At 44.7% G+C, this 7,117-nt stretch overlaps 1 non-coding gene across 1 annotated transcript; it reads right to left on the bottom strand.

Moving 5' to 3' along the window:
• Window positions 1–6,472: 6,472 nt before the first annotated feature.
• Window positions 6,473–6,579, bottom strand: LOC131252466 (small nucleolar RNA R71). Its single transcript, XR_009174485.1, has one exon. It is a non-coding gene; the product is annotated as a small nucleolar RNA R71 (small nucleolar RNA).
• Window positions 6,580–7,117: the final 538 nt, after the last annotated feature.

Here is a 7,117-nt window from a genome sequence, read left to right as displayed (position 1 = left end):
GTGCACCCTGAAAGTCCGGTCGCGGCCTAGGAACCATCGATGCTCGCTGGGGGACGACCTGTCCCCGTCTTGCTCTGCTCGCAAGGACATGCTCACCAACTCCGCATAGGAAGAAATGCTAGCACAGCAAATCTTCGATCGGATCTCAGGTCTCAATCCCTTAGAGAAACGCCGCATCCTCATCGGCTGATCGCCCAGAATCAAAGGCACATACCGACCCAGTTCAGTGAACCGGTTCTCATACTCCGTCACCGACAGCCCTCCCTGGCGGAGGTGAAGGAACTCACTCTCCTTCTCTTGTCGGTACGTAACCAGAAAATACTTCTCGTAGAAGCATGCCTCAAACGCCTGCCACGACCACTCATATCCTTCCTCGACAGTGCGAAGAACACTGTCCCACCACAGATTGGCCTCCTTCTCAAACATGAAGGAGGCAAGTTCAACCTGCTCAACCTCTGAACAATGCAGCGGTCTCAGCATCTTAGAGATGCGATCGATCCAATACTCGGCCTCCTCGGGTCTATGAGAACCCGTAAATGTAGGAGGTTATAAGCTCTGAAATCACTAAAAGTGCCGCTCGCACTGGTGCTCCCAGATGGAGGCATAGGTGAAGCAGGTGGAGTCGCCCCCACTGACTAAGCAAAGATGTCAGCCATGGAAGAGAGGAACTCCTGCTGCTACTGCTGCTGCTGCTGCATCAACAGCATCATCTGCTCAAACCTATCAGCAGGCAGAGCAGACGAAGATACATGACTCGGCTCAGGAACCGAAGGTGTGACTGAAGGAGCCATAGGTGTCGGCCCAACACCGGCATGAGACGGGCCCGCCAATGGATCCGTCTGGCTATCGCTCAAGGGAGGAACCCCAGCAAGCGACTCAACCAAGGAGAGACGGGCCGAAGTCTTCGAACCCTTAGGAGGCATCCCTACATTCAACAGAGGATGCAACCTATCAGATTCTACGTCCACATAATCCATCCACACAGCATTCACAGCACAAATCCAAAGATAAACAACATGCATTCCATTAAACAAAATTGTGGCAATACAAGTAGTGCAGCATTATAAGAATCACGACTAGGAAAGCATGTGAACTACAACATCTAACACTTCAAACAACCACAAACAACTACAAACAACTCCAACTACAAAGCCAACAACGGCTACACATAAAGAAAACAACAAATAAAGCAAATGACGGCCACAACGATAACTACTCATCGGAATCAGGAGATGGAGGCGGGGCACCCTTATCCTGCAAGCAACACAGGATAGACTTCAGAGTTCGAGTCACCTTCTTAAACTTATGGTTCACAAGGCCTCGAAGATCCATAATATCCTGACATATAACAGCCTGCCCTTTTTCAAGCCGAGCAATACGAGCATCCCTGGCAGTCTGATCTGCGCTCTGCTCTGGTGCCACAGGAGGAGAGCTCTCACTCGAATCCTGTGTGTCAACCTTTTCCTCGTCATGCTCTATTTCTTCCTCAATCTTAGCACCACCTTCAACATAACTCTCTTCATCATCGCTCTCTGACTCATCCTCACTCTCTGAGACTTGTCGATGAGGACCAATCTCCATCTGCTTAAGGGTCATCAGGTTAAGATGATGAACAGGAACCGACTTCTCTACTCCAAGCCTATAGCCAAACTCATGTGCAAGCTTACAAATGAGGCATCCACAAGGAAGTGATTTGGTCTTCCTAGTCGAACGAGCGATGAGAATAATCTGACGCAAGATGTACATCGGCACACACAACTTCGCTCCTTGCCCCACCTGATACAGGAAATCTACCATCAGGCACGTACACTCGCTGCGGTTGCTCCACCTTAGATATACATTGAACGTACACATGTGGTGAAGTAAACGGAAGTCGTCCATCATGTTGGTAGCCAAAAGACTCCTATTAGGCTGTCATTCAACCAGACGACCACACAGGAATTGGGTGCGATGATCCCTCTAGCATATAATGTTCAAATTCTTCACACTAGCATGCACCTCACCAAGTGGCACATTTAGGAGTCGGGATATCAAAGCGACATTGACCGTAGCTTCCCGACCACTACCATAAGGAATCTTGAACTTCAAAGGCTCCAGCGAAGGATCACGAATATTGGCATAGAAAGCTCGAACAGTACTTGCATTCCCGCAATACTCGCCCTCAAACAAGGGACACCAACTAGCGCCTTCCAGGCGCTCCAACAACAGAAACTTGCTATACAGCCGCGGATCAACATGAACCTCAAAAAGGACTCTACGGCCTTCATAGACTCCATGCGATAGCTCCGCCAATAAAGTTCTACCAATGGGAGCTCGAGGATCAAGGTCCCGCTTGGTCTGAAATTCACGAGTGACGGACGTGCTCGCAGTGACACCTCTCGGCCTCCGTACACGGTTTGGGCGGCTAGGCCCAGCTTCATCCACGGGCACTCTCTTCTTCTCCATCAAAGAAAGAAGGGAAGAAATGAAAAAGATGGCCGTGATAAACTCAAAGAGTGCCATGAGAAATGAGAGAAAGGGAGAAATAGGAAAGATGGGAAGTTCCCACACACTTGAGAGCCCAAAAGAGGATGCCCAAAAGAGAAGGAAAGAAATGATAAACAACAGTGGGGTGAGGGTTTTGAGATGGGGTGATGGGGTTTGCACGAAAATGGAAGAAGAAGAAGATTTGGAAGGGATTTGGAGAAGTTTGGAGAAGAACTAGAAGGAAAAGAGAGCTAGGGAGGGAGAGTTATGAAGGAAGTAGGGTATAGAAGATGTTTAAACCCGCAAACCATAGATGGGTGCGCCACACTAGGCCAAACAATCGTCGGCCCGAGCCGGCCCGCCCGGCCTGGCCCGCTGATCGGCGAGTCCTCGCCGAGCCGGCGATGGCATCGCAGTCTCCGGACCTTCCGGCGATGCCTTACCATTTGGGCGAGGTCCTCCTGGTCCCCCATGCTCCAAATGATGTGGGTCCCCCCCTGGGCCCCACTGAAAATGCCCCGATCGGCCCCTTTGCTTGGTTCGACGCCTATCGGGCCATTCGGGCAGAAATCTAATACAAACAGAGATTTCTTGACAAATGAAGGCTTGAAATAGGAAGATAGACTATCTAGACTCATTAATAGATAGTCTAGGAAAGGTTTCGGGTCGCTGTGTGCGATCAGGAGAGAGCACAGACTCGATCTCGGCGATCGATTTCAGTAAACATTCGCCGATAGAAGCTACGGAGAACAAACACACAATCTATGATAAAATCGCACCTAAATACACTAAAGTGGCGACAACATGTGGTGTGTGACCATAACCCAGGTCTGGTTTAATCCAGATCATGCTCTGATACCAACTTGTAATGCCCTAAAATTCGGGGGTCGAGCATAACTCAGCTCCCTAGTTCCAAAACATCACTTATGCAACATATTTAATGATGGATGTATGTTGTCTGCATTAGTGCATAAAACATGGAATAGATTAAGCTAAAGTGCAAATATAATTCAAGGATAAGTGAAGAAAGCAAGCGGAAGACTTAAAGAAATATATGTGTATACATGTGCAAATCCCTAAAATACATACACATACTAGGTCATAATGTAAGTATTGCTATTAAAATTACAAGTATCAAATTATATCATTTAATTCCCAAAAGAAGTCCCAGCATCCCGCGCATCAGAACCAGGCTCACTAGAACCCATCTGAAAACTGCATAAATGAGAAAGTAGCCTCATCATCATCCATCTCCCGATCTGCCTCAGAAGTTGCATCAACATCTGCAACATTAGAACCTAAGACAGAGTCTGGTGGGTGTTTAACACTGCCCCAAAACGTGGGAGTGAGTGATCAACTCAGTGGAACAATAAAGCACAGGTTAACATGTTAATAGTTCAATCAAGTAGTAATGATAAAGCAGAACAATTAAACATGTCCTAAGTACTCTTGTTAATGCAAGGATGTATGCAAAATGATGCGTGCCCATGTGCGTACACCCTCAGCGTTTTCATCTTACGTTACGCATGACATCACCTCAAAGTGTGCCACGTCTACAAAGCACATACAAATGCAGTGCATGAACATAATTACTAAGTCGTTATTAGTCCTTTTCATATAACAGGATTGGGAAGCTAAGGTACCTTCCTCATATCACCATCCAAACAGTGATCCATTCTAGGGTCGTCAGTCCTAGACAATCTCATACGATCATATGTTTTCAGGCCGTTGCAAAGGGCTCGTCACCAATCAATGCACGCCTTTCATACCATCGTTACTACACTAAGGCTCGTCACCTCAATGCGGTATTCAGGTATGCTCGAGGTCACTACAAAGGGCTCGTCACCAATCAATGTAGGCCGACAGCACGAATATAGTATCCCATACCACCATAATCGGCTCACGAGTTTAGTTGCTCACTGGTCACTACAGGGAGGCTCGTCACCCCAGCGTAGGCCGACAGCTTGACCACGGTGTCCCATACCACCATGTCCGGCTCATGAGTCTTAGCGGATCAAGGTACCATGGTTAATAGGATTTCATTGGTAAGTTCGGTACCCTAGATTCAAACTGTAGTGTCCATACATGGTGAACATACATCGGACAATCGGGTTACTTGGCGAACTCGACTGGCACGAGCGCACGTTGGGTTGAACGATATAGAGTGCGCAAACACTCCGCGTAGCCAAACCACTGCCGACAACTCTAATATGAGTCGGGTTCGTCTAATCACATCCTACGTGGCGAAAGTAACCTCAGCCACGATCTTAAGGCCGATTACCGATTTCCTGGACTAATGCATAGTCCCACACACATTACACTACAACAGATATTCGTATTGAATGTAGAACAGTAATGGAGCAACAACTCAAATCACGTGGTACTCAAGCATTTGAAGAATATCAACTTAACATAAATATAAGCATAAGTAATGCTTAAATTTAAACAAGGAATGTAACTTACATGAAGGAAATCATACACACTAGTGGGAGAGTTGAGACTCGCTTCTCAACGCCCATACTAGGTTGATATATCACACTTTAGATCATTCAGACATTTCTACAAACACTTAAATACATAAAACAACATACATGACGTATGTTGAAAAACACGCATTTGGACAATTCCCTTTGTTAAGGAGTTGTCACACATATAATTAGCATAAGTACATGACAAATAATCATGGTAATCACATGGTCATATTTTATACGCATACGGTACTTTATACATACACATGGAATACACAAATCTCAATATAATACATGCATATTAGGAACGTAGAATAAACATAACATTTGGCATGTGAAAACTCATCCATAGCAAGAATAAACCATTCACTGGCATTGAAAGCCTTGAAAACCATAACCTATACGATTAAAGTTTGCACCTTAAGCCAGAAAAGGACACCGAACTGATTTCAGACGAAATGTCTTCGTCAACGGCGATAGAATACCCTAAAGCAAGAATATGAATGAGCTACAACCACACAAATACTATTCTAAGCTCTAACACAAATTAGGGTTAGGTTAACTTACCCAAAGATGAACTCGGAATTGCCAGAATAACGATTCTAAAGTGAAGGTTAAAGGATGAAGAAGAATAGGAAAGAATCTAAGATGATTCAACAACTTCTCTCTCACTTTCTCTCTCTTTTCCTTTCTCTTTCTTAGGTAGGGTTAGAAAATTCGTATGGAAAAGAGAGCTGGGGTTTTAAGGACTATAAATAGGCCCAATATTGATGAAAATAACCCTAGGGTCAAGGTATACTTAGGGTATAACCAAAATCGGCCTCTCACGATCCAACGAAACACTTCCGGTGGGCCTATAACCACGAAAGGTCGGACTTAAGCTCACTGACCATGGATCTAGGTCAAGCTGAGTTTTCGTACCGACCGGATCTTCAGATCAGCCATGGCGGACCCACTCAATTCAACGGTCACAGAATCTCGATCAGGTCCACAAGCACAAGGACGTGCCTGGGCCACCTTCCCTGATCAGAGGATAAAATTGAGTCAGAATCCACTGGTCAGATTGCTTAAAATCATCGCACAAGCGACACGACTCAAATTTGATAAAAGCTTAATAAATTTCCAACCGTTCTCACACTCTTTACTCCAAACTCAATCAAATCGACCCAGAACATCACATAGACTTGATTTCCGAGGTGATGGTCAAGCCCAACATGGTGACCGCAATAGCTTAAGATCATCGCTATCGGACTTTCGACGCGCGGTCCAGGTCCGATCCAGATCTTCCAAAATTTTCCTAGAACAGCTGGATTTAGCGATGAATCCCAGATTTTAGAGTAACATAGCGCTAACTAATCTACAGGTTTTGAGTCATGCAGATACAATTTAAAGTGATTGATGCAAATTTCACAAGCAATCAAGTATAGCACTAATTACCCCAAAAACAACTACTTAAGGAAAGATTAGCACAAAATTTCCAGGGTCATTACACATGACAAGGGAGTTCACTAAAAAAATTCCTATATCATAAAACAAACACCCTCAGAAAGTCAATCATGAACTTCTCCCAAAAGGAAGATGAAACATTCTTCCAATGTTAGGAGCGGTTCAAGGATCTTATCAATTCATGCCCACAACATGGTTTTGAAACATGGTGCAACATAAATTTCTTTTACGATGAACTGACATCTTTTATGTGCCAATTAGTCGGACAATATGTAATGGGGAATTCATGAACAAAAATGTCAACGATGTGTGGGATTATTTAGATAGACTTGCTGAAAACGAACAATCGTGGGAGATCTCTCTGAAACCCACAACTTCTAAGCCTACTCAATCAAAGGAAAGGGGAGTAATGTATACTATAAAAGAAGAAGATGACTTGATTACATGGGTAGCCAATTTCACAAGAAGAGTCGAGGCGATGGAACGATAGAAGGATAAGGCTAAGAAAGAAGTTTGCGGTATTTATGCTTGCAACATACATACAACTAAAAATTGTTCAACAATACCCGCTTTTCAAGAAATTTTGAATTCGTAGTCAAATGCTGTGAACAACTACCAAAGACCTTTCAGTGGACCCACCTCAAATACATACAACTCCAACTGTAGGAATGGTCAAACTACTACTCCTCAAGGATTCCCTAACCAATTCCTGAATCAAGGGAACCTTCAATAGGATC

The sequence above is a fragment of the Magnolia sinica genome, chromosome 7 (genome assembly GCF_029962835.1).
Source record: "Magnolia sinica isolate HGM2019 chromosome 7, MsV1, whole genome shotgun sequence".
NCBI lineage: Eukaryota > Viridiplantae > Streptophyta > Magnoliopsida > Magnoliales > Magnoliaceae > Magnolia > Magnolia sinica.
This window is presented reverse-complemented; position numbering and strand designations above follow the sequence as displayed.